This window comes from Humulus lupulus, chromosome 3 (assembly GCF_963169125.1).
Source record: "Humulus lupulus chromosome 3, drHumLupu1.1, whole genome shotgun sequence".
Classification (NCBI taxonomy): Eukaryota; Viridiplantae; Streptophyta; class Magnoliopsida; order Rosales; family Cannabaceae; genus Humulus; species Humulus lupulus.
In genome coordinates, this window is record NC_084795.1 from 4,489,157 (window position 1) to 4,505,988 (window position 16,832).

A 16,832-nucleotide genomic window follows, 5' to 3' on the forward strand; every position below is an offset into this window, starting at 1 on the left:
ACCTAACTCAAATATTATTACAAGACAGAGAGCCTAAATTGAAGAAAAAATACCTTTGTGTAAGCCTACATTAGACATAGCCAAAGATATTAATAACTAGTACCAAAATTTTTATGACATTCCTTTCTGGTTGGATAACAAATATTACTTCAACTCCAAGGCAAGAAACTCTAGCTTAATAGAGTACTATCCTCAGATCTTTCCTCAAATATCCTCTTCCTTGCCATTTTTTCCTGCAATATTAAGACACCCCCACAATTGATTTTGGCATATATATATATATGTATGTATGTATATATAGAGAGAGAGGTTACATTAGAATAAGGTTCCAATGTGTAAATTATTAAGTATCAGAACTATAGGTGGTTTAGATGGCTGCTTGTTCTAGCCATTAAGTCATTAACTGTGATAATTCTCTAGATATAAATACCAATATGATATGGTCTCTTATTTTCTTATGAAAAACAATTAGGATAAGTTTCTTTCTTTATGATAGCTCTTGCCTTCATTTTAGCCATCTGCAATAGAAACTAGTCTCAAAAGAATCAAAAGTTGAGTACAGATACCTTTTCATCCCAGTTGGTAAACCACAGAAAGCAGAAATGCTTGTAAGAAAGAATCAACTACAATTCCAATCCAAAGGCCTTTTCCTCTTAAGTCTAACTAGAAACCCAATGCAGTGGCAACCATGTCACACATTTTTATGGGAGATACTCAAAAGTGAATTGGTTTAGATTAATTATGTTCACTAATCATTCTAAGAATTATGAAAATTTAATTGATCATAAATGGAGTAATCCATGTTCTTGTAGTATTCACAGGCTTTCTATATGAGTTGTGCTTTTGATGTAATTTGCTTTTTGTCTTCTTCCAATAGACATTGTAACGCCCTGGCTACCCCAGAACAGTTACGGTGAATGGTGGACCGGAAATTTGACTCACTACCTGAGTACTTTGGTCAAAAATGTGCTCTAAGTGTAATTAACAGGTCAAGGTATAAAACCAGTAAAAAGGTAATGGAGATTTTCATTACAAACTGCTCTGCAGAGCCAAACAAAACGTTTACAAGCTGTTCTCAGTACAAAATGGTCATTACTGTTGTAAAGTTACAATCCCGCCGACCTAAGCGGCAAAAATAGGGTAAACCCCCTAGTTCCTCTGAGAACACCTTGACTGTGGTGGTCAAGCGGCTGCATATGTACACACCACCACATCAGCTCTCCACTCAAGGCTAGGTTAGCTTCTCTTTCCCTTTACCTGCACCACATAGCACCCATGAGCCAAGGCCCAGCAAGAAAACATAACACTTTATATAAACATTATCAAATGATTATCATTATAATCACACTGAGCATAAAGCTTTCAAACAAAGGAGTAAACACCACATGAGGTCCTGATAAACCACACTGAGTGACTGACAAGCAAGTCACTAATTCAAATGGAAGAGTGGCTGATAGGTAAGCCACTAGCCTTCAACAGGTTCTGGTAACCGTACTGAGTGACTACCATGCATGTCACTAATTCAGGTGGGAGAGTGGCTGCTAAGTAAGCCACTAGCCTCCAAGCGCTTATTTCATTCATCGACCCTCGGGGTCGGTCTGGCATTAAGGCTCTTTGAGTCATTCAATGCTAGTAGTCGATTAGATCTAATCTCTGTTGGCTTGCGTGACTCACGCTAAGACCGTCCTGGCTAATGAGCCAACTCAACGTGACCAGTGCCCAGTACCACCGCCGAACCTGACTAATAAGTCACAGCTTCGCAGCTGATACTAGCACCCTTGCCAAACCTGACTAATAAGTCAGTACCATGCACAAATGAGCAACATATGCAAAACATTCTATATTCAGTCCATGTCCATATTCTCGCAATCAACATGCCTCATGAATATCCACGCATGTCACATTTGGGGTGCAGTTTTCTTACCTTTGGTTCGAGCAAGAACGAATAAAAGAACAACCCTGAGAACGATCGACTTTTTGGTCCTTTAGCGGTTACCTGGTCATAACCAAATCATGGGATTCCATCAATAAAATGAATAATAAAAGGTTCCCAAACCAAAACCTAACCTCCGGGACCTCAAACACTACTCAACCGGGTAGTAGGTTCAATCCTGAGGCCTTAGGCTTGCATCCCCATGCTAAAAAGCTAATTCTGGCCAAAAATGCCTTAAGGGCCACGGCCCTCCTTGGCCATGCCGCGGCCCGCCCCTCAGACAGAGGCGCCTAAACCCCGCAGCCCCCAAGGGCCGCGGCTCACCCCTGCCATGCCGCGGCGCAAGCTTCAGTTCAGCCAAAACCCCTGTTTTTCTTCCCTTGTGTTTTCTCTTGGAACCAACCCTTCAAACCCAATTTAAACACCACCCAAACCTCTCTCAAACACCCATTTAAACCTCCAAACATCACCCATAACTATCCCTCATCATAACCCAAGACAAACCCCAATCAAACTTCCATCAATTCCAACAATTCACCATAAAAACACAAGCTGAAATCTAATACTGAAACAGAGATAACCCAACAAGTTAATGGACAAAGCTTACCTCAAACCTGGAATTGAACCCTCTTCAATGGCTGAACCAAGTCTATAACTTAAGCCCCTTGATTTCCTAGCTTAGTTCCACCCCTTGAGCTCAAAATCTCCAAAGAAGAAACAAGGAAAGTGAAGGTACGGGAAGGAGGAGAAGTAAACTCTGTTTTTGTTCTGTTTTACTCTACAGCCTTCCAGCTCATATATATATCCAAATCCCAAATGACCATTATACCCCTAGGTCTTTAAAAATCTCTAAAGCCAACTCAAGGGCAATTTTGGTACTTTCCACCTACACCGTTAATCATAATTAACGCTTCCCAATTCCCGCTAATCTCAATATTCTCAAACTCCAATATTTCACATCCCGTTACCCTTTAATGCCCGGTAACACTCTAGTCATTAAAACACCCCGAGACTCACCCCGATCCCCGAGCTTATGCCTATTATGACCAAACCGATAATCAACATTCCTTGATCGTCTCATGCCAAATGGCTCGAACAAACCCACATCATAATGTGGTCTCAATCTATATTACCAACATGCATTCAAATAATCAATTTACCCTTAACGGGCCAAATTACCATCACACCCCTGTATAAAGAAATATGGACTCACATGCATGCATTTCACATCATATCATAATATAATCAACATATACATGCATTTTATCAATTATTAACATAATTAAGCAAGTACGGCCCTCCCGGCCTACTGTTCACGCCGTTAAATACGTCGGAGAATTTGGGGCATTACAGACACTATTTCTCTTAACATGTTTAGGTTGCATTATATTATGGGGTCATTGGCAAAATGGCCTCTTTTTATAGTGCAATTTGCACTTTGGTTTAGTTTTAATAGTTTTTAGCTAAATGACCTCTTTTATTAATGAATTTTTTGTATTACCCATTTTACCTTTAAAATAAAATAATAATAAATTAAAATAAAACTGCACTATAAAAGGGATCTATTTCCACTAATTTCTCTTATATTATACATGTTATTAGAATAAATTACCATTAGATCTATTTTGATCTAGAATTTGTATAAAACCTAGTGTGAAAAATGGATATTAGCGGCGATAATACCCAATTTTTTTTTTCAAAAGTTACACTTTTATACCCAATTTTTTTTTTTGCGGTAATAATACATAAATCTACAATTTTTGTGTACTAAAACTGTTAGTACTCCCCATTATCTGCCCGTTAAGTATCCACGCGACACATTTAAGTATTAACACGTGCCACATAGTTACTTATCGAACAACTAACAATGAGTACTAATAGTTGTACTAAAATTATAGATTTAGGTATTACCGCAAAAAAAAATTGGGTATTAAAGTGTAGCTTTTGAAAATATTTGAGTATTATAACCACCAATTAGACTATTTAAAATGTGTTTCGTGTGTACTTAACGGATAATTAACGGTGAATATTAACAAATACACCAAAATTATAGATTTAAGTATTATAACCACAAAAAAAGATTTGGGTATTATCCCGTGTAAAAAATTGTCTTATGAACTTATTCCTTTGTATATTTATTTAAAATTGGGCTCTATTTAGATTGAAGGTTGTATTTAAATCTCAACATCTTAACTTTTCAAGAAGAAAAAAAATTGTCAACAAGTTAATAATATATAATGAGATGTACCCAAGCTATCATTGTCATATTAATAATAAAATTAATAGAAACTTAAGAAGAATGGTTCAAAAACATTCATGTGGTTTGCTCTTATAAAAAAGAAAAAAAAATTCGGGTCGTGATCCGACCTGCTTCAATTGCTAGCAGGTCAAGTCAGATCTCGACCCATCCCAATTTTGCCCCACTTATTTTTGGATCATAGGTCACCCCGTCAAGTTAGGGCTCTAACCCGCCCCAATCCACCTTTTTTTTTTTTGCCATCCCTATATTTGAGTTATTTTTTAGTACCTAACTCAACAGTTATTACAAGACAGAGCCTAAATTGAAGAAAAAATACCTACTTTAGACATAGCCAAAGATATTAATAACTAGTACCAAAAATTTTATGACATTCCTTTCTGGTTGGATACAAATATTACTTCAACTCCAAGGCAAGAAACTCTAGCTTAATAGAGTACTATGCTCAGATCTTTCCTCAAATATCCTCTTCCTTGCCATTTTTGCCTGCAATATTAAGACACCCCCATAATTCATTTTGGCATATATATATATATTTTAAAAATGAGATAGAGGTCGAAGTGACCTCCTCTTAATAATATTGAAAACCCTCACTTATGGCGGAGGAATACCGTGGTAACAAAGGGAAAAAGAAAACAAAAGTTATGACCACAAATGCACCCACTCCCTAAGAAGATCCAAAAAGAACACACCCTCAAATTCTTTCGTTCTATACACCCAAGTGGCAACCCAGAACCTGATTTTATCCCAAAGAGTGTCCACTGAAGAAGAGGACTCGTCAAAGGTCCTAGAATTCCTCTCCAACCAAATAGCCCAAAATGTAGCGAGGACGGTACACTGCCATAAGCGCATCACCCTCTTACCTCCCTCCAATTGAGAGAGGAACAATTGTGTAATGCCCCAAATTTCCTAATAAGGTTTAGGACCTTGATTAGGAGGCCGGGAGGGCCATAATTGATTTATTATGGTATTTAATGATCATATGTGTGTTAATGTGAATTATATTATTATATGATGATAAATGCATGCATATGGGTGTATTTATAATTATAAGGGCATTTTGGTAATTTGGCTTGCTGGGGGCATATTTGTAAATTGGGTGCATATTGTAATTTGTGAATGAGATTTTATTATTATGGAGAGATATTCGAGCTATTCGGCATAAGAGGGTTATATATATGGATTAGCGGCTTTGTCATAACATGGTCAATTTCGGGGTAATAGAAATGTTTATTTGGTGATAGATTGGGAGTATTTGAGATCAGGATGGAATTCTGGAAGTTTTGACTATAGTATCCCCGGGGGTGTTTTCGGGACCCCGAGCACTAGGTTTTATTTGAGGTTACTTAAGCTTGAAGTAGCTTCCCAGATAAGAATGTACGTTAGAAAACCTCTCGTTCTTTCTCTCGACAGTCTGTTATACCGTTTGAGCATTTTTTAGGAAATCTTGAGTTGTAGGAGTCGGAATCAAGCGAGGGTCAAGGCATAGCGATCCTAGGAAAGATTTGAAGCTTCTTAACCGAAGGATTTGACGGAGAACAACCCAATCAAAGGTAATCTAAGTTTGAAGTTTTAAGTTTTTAAAGTTTTTAAGCTTAGAATTGGACTTTGTGAATTGTTGAGTTTTTGGTTAGTTTGAACCTTGGGTTTTGAGGGTTTTTGAGTATTGGGAAGCTTGGGAACTTTGATTTGATGATTGGGGAATGTTTGGGTATGTTTTTAGAGGATTTGGAGTGCTTAAAACACGTTTGGGAATGGCTCAGGGTTGGGGGTCGCGGCCCTAGTTCGATGAAGCAGGTGTCAGGAAATTGGCCTTGCTGGGCGCCGCGGCCCTTGATGGAGGGCGCCGTGGCCCTTGCCTCAGAGAACCCTGGGGGCCGCGGCCCAAGGTGCTAGGGCCGCAGCCCTTGCCCTGTTTTCACCTCGTTTGCTCGTTTTGACCCCGGGAACTTAGCTATGGGCCCCGGGAGTGTCCCTACTACTTGGATTAGTTTGGATTGATCTCTTGGAGGCTAGATATTGGTTTGAAAACCTTTGATTATCATGTTATTGATGGTGTTCCATATTTGGTTATGATTAGGTGACCGCTAAGGGCTTAAAGGTTGATCGTTCTCAAGGGTCGTTCTCAAGGATCGTTCTTATATTGGTTCTAGCTCGAATTTGAGGTAAGAAAGCTGCACCCTGTGTATATGTGACATGCATGGCTATTATTGATGCATGTTGGTTGATTATTGAGTATGACATGCATGGCTATTCTTGATGCATGTTGGTTGATTATTGAGTATGACATGCATGGCTATTCTTGATGCATGTTTGTTGATTATTGAACGTGACATACATGGTGGTTATTGATGCATGTTGGATTGTTGAATGTTATGCATATCATGCATGAGAAACATGTGATTAGGACATGCTTTGTATACTGAGTATGATATCATTCAGAGCTTGAGCCTCTGTGTTTATGCATGGTCCTAATTGTACCAATACCGGTTTGGTAAGCATGCTGAATACCTTGTTTATGGATATTGAACATGTGATATATGTCTGGTGGCATGACTTATTTGTGTATGGCACTGACTAGTCAGGGACCGACTCTAAAGTCAATGAACATGCATTGAATGGCTCTATGGCATTGTTATCCCTGTTTTCCCCCGGGACGCGTGGCGTGACATGATGGGTAGATGGGCTCCCTCAAAGAGATCCAGGCCCACCCTGAGCCCAATGAACAGGGAAGAAAGTCATGATAGTCCCCGTCCAGATGATCCCGGACAAGGTGTCCCTGTCCAGATGATCCCGGACAAGGTGTCCCCCGTCCAGATGATCCCGGACAAGATGATCCCGAACAAGGTGTCCCTGTCCAGAATGATCCCGGACAAGGTGTCCCCGTCCATATGGTCCAGGCCATTAGTAAATGAACCCGGACAAGATGTCCGGGTAGGAAAAGTTTGGTCTTCCCTGAAGCTGACAGGTCCTCGAAAAACACAGAAGTTGGTCTCCTCAACTATGAACAAGAAGTTACGCATGGAGCGTACACTGTTCCTGGGAAACAGTGCTGCCACTACACTGACAGATCTTGTCCCCCGAATCTTCCTCGTGGATCGTAACACCCAGACTGAAGCAACTGTTTGTCGCGAGTCTTATAATGTGATCATGTTTTGGCTGGCCCAATGGGCCTTCGTTAATATATGTTATATATTTCAAATCCTTTGTATTATGGCTCCATTAGTGAGCAAACTATAATTACATCTCTATTGGCCCAGGATTAGTCCAGCCCAAGCCCATTGCACAAGACTGCCTATAAATAGTGCCAGTTGTGCACAGTAGGGGGGATCCGAAGGGTTGGCTTGTAAGCGATTACTCTGCTCAAATTTGCAGAAAACTCCATTGTCAAAAGCTCTCTAAGCTCTAATACAAATGACTCGTGGACTAAGGCTAGTTAACGCCCCAACCACGTAAAAACCCCGTGTCAATCTTCTATTTTCATTATTATTATCAGTAAATCCCACTTATTGATATAGTTGCCGAAAATCTCAGTTAACAGGCATTAATGCTGGACCGACCCTAAAGTCGATGAACATGCATTGAATGGCTCTATGGCATTAATGCTGGATCGACCCTAAAGTCGATGAACCTATAAGCGCTTGCCTGGTCTAAGACCAGATGATCATGGCCCTGGTGACTGTTTGTCACATGGCTAGGGGACGCTGTCCATAGTTACGACTCTAGGGTCGGGAGGAAGGTTATGTTGGTGACCATTCACCATACACCTATCCTGTTCCAACTTATGAAAGGTTATCATAACAGTTAAGCACTGGTGGCCCTATCGTAACATGGCAGGAAGGAGCTGTACCTACTTTTGTGACTTTTGCTACAGTCACCTATCTATTTTGGACTGATAGTCCTGGTTGATTATTATGGTCATTGTTGATATTATATCATGCTTTATTGTGTTTTCTTGCTGGGCTTCGGCTCACGGGTGCTATGTGGTGCAGGTAAAGGCAAAAGGAAGCTGGACCATCCTTGAGTTGGAGAGCTTAGGTGATGATGTGTACATATGCAGCTGCTCGTCCACCACGGCCGAGGTTTAAAGTGGAATTAGGGTTAAACCCTGTTTTGCCGCTTAGAACGGCCTATTGTAAATATATTTTCTGTAACAGACTCTGAAACTATATATTCGAGATCCCAATGTATATATTAAACATTCTAGTGAAACGTTACATCTTAACCAAAGTTTTTAATCCCTAAACCGCTAATCATACGTAGTTCACGATTTTGGCCAAATGACTCGGTTAGCGAGTTTAGCACTGTTTACAAGGCACACCGTAACGGTCCCTGGAGTTTGGGGCGTTACAAATTGCGCACAAGAGGAAGGCATACACCAATCGACCCCGAACTCTTGTAAAACTTTATTCCAAACGAAACTGGCAAACGAGCACCGAAGAAACAAATGGCCCACTGACTCGCTATTGTTATTACAGTTAACACACCAATTTGGCGACAAGGAATGGAAAGGTCTCCTCCTCTGCAAATTATCATGGACACTTAACTTGTCTAAGAATAATAACCATCCAAACACTTTAATTTTGTAGGGGACACCACTTTTCCATAACCTTTTCGCCCACGGCCACTCTGGCCCTAACTGATCATAGGCCAAACTGTGAAAGGCCGACTGGCAACTGAAAACCCCGCTACTGTCTGGTTTCCAGATTCTTTTATCTTCAAAAAATTCCGGCAGATGCACATCCTTAATCAAATCTAACATCTCAATCAAGCTAGGAATCTCCCTGTCGAATAAATTCCTTCTAAATCTGAAGTCCCAGCCTAAACCTTCGGTGCTACTACCAACATCAACCACTAACAAGTCTCTGATCGAAACATTCGCTGCTTCGGACACCCTGAATAAATCAGTGAACCGTGAGCTCAGGGTACAGTCACCAATCCACTTATCCTCCCAGAAGCGAATCCTGTCACCCCTCCCCACTTTGAAAAAGACCCTACGCCTATACTCCTCATACAACAAAGAAATGTCTCTCCACGGACCACGAACTGAAAATCTACTCCCACCGTTTGTATCCCAGAAGCCAGCATCTTCACCATACCTACTACTGACCACCCTGTGCCATAAGACTCTTTTTCCAAGGGAAAACGCCACAACCACTTCATAAGAAAAGCCTTATTCCTCAAAACCAAATTCCCAATCCCCAAGCCTCTGTGACTACGAGAATTACAAACATCGACCCAGGAGACCAAATGATCGGCATCTGACTTGTCTGCACCTTCCCAAAAGAAATCGCGCATCAATTTCTCAATTATCATTGCCACATTCTTAGGGATACAAAAAAGCGACAGGTAGAACACGGGAATGGAAGACAGAACAGATTGAATAAGAGTCAGCCTCCCACCTCTAGACAGAAAAGCACTCTTCCAGGAATCCAACCGATTAGCACATTTAGATATCACCGGGTCCCAAAACCCTTTGGAACGAGGGGAAGCCCCCAAAGGAAGCCCCAAGTACTGAATAGGCCACTCACCCACTTCACACCCAATCTCACTAGCTTTCTGATGCACCAACTCTTTCTGCAAATTAATCCCCAGAAGCTGACATTTCTGCAAATTGATAGATAACCCAGAAACTACACCGAAGACCTTTAGAATGTCCAAGAGAACCACCAGGGACTCCTCATCATTTGCGAAGAAAATCATATCGTCTACAAACTGAAGGTGGCTCACATCCACTTTATCCTTGCCCACTGAGAAGCCTCTTAAAGTCGTGGCGCTTTTAGCTTTATCTACCATTCTTCCTAAAACATCTGCTATCAAAGTGAACAAGAATGGAGACAAAGAGTCCCCCTGGCGAATACCCCTATAACCTTTAAACTTTCCTCTCGGACGCCCATTTACAAAGACAGAGTAAGAAGTGGAGGATAAACACCCACGCATCCACCTCCTCCAAACTTCACCAAATCTCTTCCTTTCCAAAACTAAATCCAAGAAACCCAAGTCCACACAATCATAAGCTTTAGTGAAGTCTATTTTAAACACCCAACCTTTTCTTCCTTTGCTTCTATATTCCTCCACTGCCTCATTTGCAATCAGAACTGTGTCCAAAATCTGCCTCCCCTCGACAAAAGCACCTTGATTTTTGGCAATTGTGTCTGAAAGAACTCCTCGAAGTCTATAAGCCAACACCTTTTAAATAACTTTGTACAGACTAGTGACTAGACTAATAGGCCTGTAGTCCCTAACCCGACAGCTATTCAATTTCTTCGAAATTAGGCAAATGAAGGTTTCATTGGTCCTTTCGTGGATAACACTATCCTTGAAAAAATCATGAAATACATCCATCAAATCCTTTTTCATTACCTCCCAATTCTTCTAATAAACTGCAATGGAAAACCCATCTGGCCCCGGGGCTTTAGAGCCATCACATGCAAAAACCGCTTGTCTGATCTCGTCTTCCGCAAATGGACGCTCGAGGAAAGAAGCCATAACCGACGAAATTGGAGACCAGGAAATCCCGTCCACCCCAACCCAATCTCTCGGCACCGCTGAATACAAAGAAGAATAAAAACCCACAATAGCCCTTTCAATATCGAGGTTTTTATCCCAAATAGTTCCATCCTCTTCCTCAATCCTAGAAATGAAATTCCTTGCTTTTCGAGCACTAAGAATGCTATGGAAAAGTTTGGAATTAGCATCCCCTTCCTTTGCCCATCGACACTTAACCTTAAACCAAACACTTCTTTCTTCTTCAAAAACAATTTTCTGCCAATCCTCCTTCACCTTTGAACGTTCCAAAAGCAAATTCTCATTCCAAGAACCCCCTTCCTCCAGTCTATCCAACTCAAATAGTCTCATTTCCAAGAAATGTTTCCGCATTTTTCCTCTCCCCAAAGACCTGACGACTCCACTTCTTAATATGACCACGAATAGAAGCTAGCTTGGACATAAATTCCATGTCCGGCCCCCCTTGCCCCTTAGCTGAAACCCACCACTCCTGGAAAAGAGAAGAGAAGTCCTTGTGCTCCAACCAAGCATTATCAAATCTGAATGAAGAAGGGCCCCAAGACGGAGGACTAGAATCCAACACTACCGGACTATGATCAGAAACTACCCGAACCAAAACTTCCTGTCGAATGAAAGGAAAAAATTCTGACCACGAAGTAGAGTGAAAAAACCTGTCCAGCATACAGCAAATTGGCTTATGTCTAAAGTTTGACCAAGTATAACGACCATTTTGAAGCTTTGGATCAACCAATTTTAATTCTCTAATCAAAGCGTCGAACATCTTCATGCTCCTAGTATTAGAATTGCTATTCAACTTCTCCTCAATTCTTCTAACCACATTGAAATCTCCCCCAACACACCATTTATCCCCACAGATAGCACTCAACCCAGCCAATTCATCCCAAAAACGGTCTCTGCTACCATAGACTACAGGACCGTAAACACCTGAGAACCACCAGGGACCCTTCCCCCCAGCCTCCAGGCGATTGAAATTAAGAAATCCCCGACTAAAGAATCAATTGCAGAGACACTCCTTGTATCCCAAACTACCAATGTGCCTCCCGAACGGCCAATTGGATGCTGATAAATCCAAGCTTTAAACCTAGATCTCCAAATGCTTCCAATGAAACTCCTATCTACTGAGATCCTTTTTACCTCTTGTAGAACAATAATGTCTGGGTTTACTTTACAGATCAATTCCTTAATTGCTTTCCGTTTGCCTTTATTGCCACAACCTCTCACGTTCCAAGTAAGCATCCTCATAACTTGTAACTGTGCCCCAAACCCCTCTTTTTCCTGTTTCCATAGTTAACATTAAAGCTCAGCTTGTGTAACATCCGGTAAATTTTCTGAGATAGACTGACAGAGTCTCCTAAATTTTCCCCTCCCAAAGCAGAATGAATCATCGATATACCCAAAGAATCCATAGACTTAAGAAGTCTAGAAGACTCGCTCAACTTCTCCTCATCCTTGCTCCTAATATTGTCGAGAGAGGGTGGCCTCTCCTGCGAAATACCTCCCTCTGACGACCCTTCTACGCACTCAATCCCGTGAACTTCCTCAACCTGAGTACTTTCTTCAAATCTTCCTTCATCCCACAAGTATCTCACCTGCTCAACACAGTCCTCTTTGTCATTCTTTTCACCGCCTCCAATCTCATCCACATATTCATCTTCTGAACTACCTGAATCAAGCTCCTCATCTATTGGAAAAACTAAATCCTCCTCTTCTCCTACAGTTGCAAAAGAAGGCTCCCCCCCCCCCCCCCCATCTTGATCTTCTATTAAATACTTACTTTCTACGCCCCTGTTATTTTGCCTGCGAGAGTACACTTTCAATCCAGCCATGTTAACATTAAACTCTAACTCCTTCTCCTCTAACTTCTCCAGCAGAACACTCTGCTTCGTATTGACCTTCCTTCACACCGAAACATCCCAATAAATAATATTCCCTTGTGAAAAACTGCCACGCTGCTTAGGAGAAATTCCTTTTGAATTTGACAACTTAGCTTTTGATTCTGTCCAACCCAAACCGTGGCCCAAAACCTTTAAAATACTTATTGGATTGAAGAGAGCCCTTGGCTTGACAATCAAATTAAAAAGACAAGGCCCATTTTCCAAAGAAATTTGAAACCGGCCCAAAGAAGCTGCTGAAACAACCCAACATTTTTCCTTAAAATGCCACGTGAGAGAATCATTTTGAACCTCCTTTTTGAAATTGAAGCATGTGCTTGCCATCCCTCTAAAATTAATAGATAAGTCTGACTTTATTCTATTAAATATTCTCTTTAATGGCAGGCATAAGTTACGTGAAGAAACAGAATACTCATAAATGGCGATCGTGTTCTGCGCCGATCCTCTCCTTGCTGTCTGCAACTTCCGACCAGTCATGGCCACCATGGCGCCGCCTTCCATCTCCTCAGCTTCCTCATTCGTCTCTTCCTTCTCACCATTGATCCCCTTCTGCTTCTCCGAACAAACTCCTTCATCTGGACCCGATCCAAACCTATGCTCCCTGGATGTTTTCCTCACCCAAAATTTCCTGACCGGAAAAAAATTCTTCCCTCGAACTTTAAACAAACGCAAGGAAAGCAGATTGCCATCATACGAGAGAGAGAGATCAAGCTTGGAATAAAACCCGAAGCATCCCCCTTCACTTTAATACAGGCACAAAATAAATTCTTCCTTTCCAAAGTATGCTTGTCTATAGCTAATAGCCCTCCACAGATTGAGTCGATTACCTTGAAAACATGGTGGTTCCATATATTCAACGGAATACCTTCAATACCAATCCAATCATGTTTACAAGAAATTTTCCTGTTCATCAGTTGATTTCTCCAACTCCATTTTGCAAAGGAGACTGTTGACACTCCAGGAATGGTAACCGAGCCAGTAGAGATCAGCCCTTCCTGCTTCCTCTCATTTGCACACTAGATTAAAGCCCTATCGTCTGAGAAATTCGATACGCATAACTTTTTCCCCCACCATCTTTGGACTCCCTCATGAACAGCCGACCAAGGGAACTGACTGTCCCTTCTGAACATGAAGACAACCAACCTCCAATCGAAACAGGCCTCATCCCCTGTTACCAAAGATTGGCAATCCTTTAATAACACATTTTCCGGTTTGACTGCCCCTTCCTTCTCATCCATGATCAACTCCTTGGAATTTCCTTTAACGATAGAAGCCCAAGAGACTTTTCTATCCACCTTCCTACTGAGATCTCCTTGTGAATCAAAGCCATTCTTCTTAACCAGGTGCCTCAGGCAATCCGCTAGTCCTTTCCATCCTTGAGCAAAGTCCTCCTCCGGAATGATGATCGAATTGAAAGCACTGTTATTGAGTACGGAAATCTTCAAAAAAACTCCTCTAACGTTTTGAACACATTCCAACAACACCCTCGTGGAATTATCCCTGTAAGTTCTCCTCTGATGCACCCTAAGGACAGCTTTAGCATCGATCAACCACACTACTTCTTCTAACAGCCACCTAGAAGTGTCTAAAGATAGTGAAATCTCATAACCTGATAGCCTTGTCCTCTCACAAATCCTTACTGAGCCACCATCCTTAGAAAGGGCCAGCATAAACACCTTGAAGGCTGTACGAAAACTCCAATACCTCTGACCAGAAGACAAGATGGGATCCCCCGAGCCAGATTTTTGTCCATATCTAGTGGGAAAATGGACATATTTCTTCCCATAACCAGTGGGGTTATGGTGCGCTTTAGATCTGGACATACACTCTCTCTCTATTGTTTCCCTACTAACTGATCAACAATATGAAAATATCACTGTAATATATATATATAGACAGATAGAGAGAGAGGTTTCATTAGAATAAGGTTCCAATGTGTTAATTATTAAGTACCAGAACCATAGGTGGTTTAGATGGCTGCTTGTTCTAGCCATTAAGTCATTAACTGTGATAATTCTCTAGATATAAATACCAATCTGATATGGTCTCTTATTTTCTTTTGAAAAACAATTAGGATAAGTTTCTTTCTTTATGATAGCTCTTGCCTTCATTTTAGCAATCTACAAGCTGGAAAATCTAAATAGAAACAAGTCTCAAAAGAATCAAAACTTGAGTACAGATACCTTTTCATCCCAGTTGGTACACATTGCTATCACAGAAAGCAGAAATGCTTGTAAGAAAGAACCAACTACAATTCCAATCCAAAGGCCTTTTCCTCTTAAGTATAACCAGAAACCCAATGTAGTGGCAACCGGAATTCCTACCAAATAGTATGCTCCAAGATTGACAAATGCCCCCAAGTCCTGCCATCCACAGCCCCTAGCAATACCTGGATTAGGATGAGAAAAATGAACTTGATTAATTCTGACTAGAAGTGGTCATAGGCATAGTCTAGTGTTACTATACTTCTACTCGCTAAGAGGAGTCCCAAGTTCAAATATGTCAAAAAATCAGACCAGAAAGATTTATTTAGTGAATGTATCAAGCAAGGAAGAAAGAGCTAAGGAAACCTGAAAGAGTAGCATGTAAACTGTCAAATATGACAGATAGACAAACTAGAGGAGCCATGTTCATGGCATAATCCACAACTTCCTTGTCATTGCTAAAGATGTAACCGAAAGTGTTTCGCTCAGCAAACAGAACTGAGCTTACAATAATGGATTGCGAGACAGCAAGAAACATGACAGCACCAACTGCGAGACGCGCTGCTCTTGGGTTTCCTGCACCTAATTCATTTGAAATTCTAGTACTATTTGCCCCCACCCATAAAAAAAAAAAGAGAAAGAAATCCATTACTAATAAAAATGTGGAGATTTCTTATTCAAATTAATTAATGGATGAAGTTTAGCTAAAGTACAAACCTTCCAGCTGAACCAAGTCCTTCTGGTATTGTATAGAGTGTTGTGATGGTAGACACACTGTTTAAAGCAACAAAACTTTCACTCAATTTAAGGAGCCAGTCAAATGAATTTTGTGGTAATTTTGAGATTTAAAATCCAAAAGATGGATGCATATCAAAACAATTATGATAGAGATATACCATACAGATAACACAGAAGTCTCTAGCTGTGGATTTGGCAGAATACCAGACAGCAAAGTAAGCAGCTCAAAAGACCACCACTCAAGGCTTGAATCATGACATAAAATGAAAAAAAGTACATAACTAAAAGCTCTGTCTGGCAAAGAAACAAAACAACTACACACTTTGTAGAAAAAAGAAAGTTGATATTATTACCAACTCCTAGCAACAGAAGGAATAGCAAAGCGCAAGAACTCTCCAAATCCTTGAAAGAGCTCAGAAAAAATTGGAACCCAGGTACTTTCACAGGCAAGGGAAAATGTCATGTAAAATAAGAGTAAAATCACATTCAACGAATATGAGATACCAATAGATATTGCAGCTCCACAATGTTGTAGTCCACACTTGAATACTAAGGTCCAACAAAGAGGTACATGGCAACAAATTGAAACACAAGAGATCACTAGCAAGGGCTTGATCAAGCTTTGTGACTGAAAGTATCGAATGAGTGGTTGAAGAGTTGCATAAGCAAAGAGTGCAGGGATGAGCCACAACAAGAATTGACCTGCTTCTCTTGAAATTTGGGGGTCTTGGCCCACAAGTACAAGAATTTTTCCTATGTAGGACCACACCAAAGACAGAGGGATACATACTAAAATTCCGAGTTTGAATTCCGAGTTTAGTGTTAGTTTGAATTGCAGTGTTAGTTTGAATTCCGAGTTTTCGATATTGCTTGGCTCCATATGCTTGTCCTGAGAGAGTTTCCAATGCACCAACCATTCCACTGATTATGTATACCTCCCATCAAGACTTGATCTAATGGTTCTAAAACCATTTTTACTTCATCAATTAGACCTTAATCATACCTCAATTATATTTGGTAAATCCACTAATACTCAATTTTACCCCAAAATACTAATAATCGACATTGTTCTATTTTTCACCACTTAACATCTTTTGCCTTCTATATCTCACTTTTCTCACTTGATTTCATGCCTTGTCCATATTTTTCATACTTTCTTATATCTTGAGCACATCAAACACACATAAGAGATAATTTAACTGTCACAAGGTTAATAATATTGAACATACACATAGACATCACATACACAACTTTGATACTTATACATGAAAACACTTATA

At 40.5% G+C, this 16,832-nt stretch overlaps 1 pseudogene; it reads right to left on the reverse strand.

The window, feature by feature from the left end:
* Positions 1–14,576: 14,576 nt before the first annotated feature.
* On the reverse strand, positions 14,577–16,526 carry LOC133820895 (protein DETOXIFICATION 14-like; annotated as a pseudogene).
* Between the last annotated feature and the right edge of the window lie 306 nt (positions 16,527–16,832).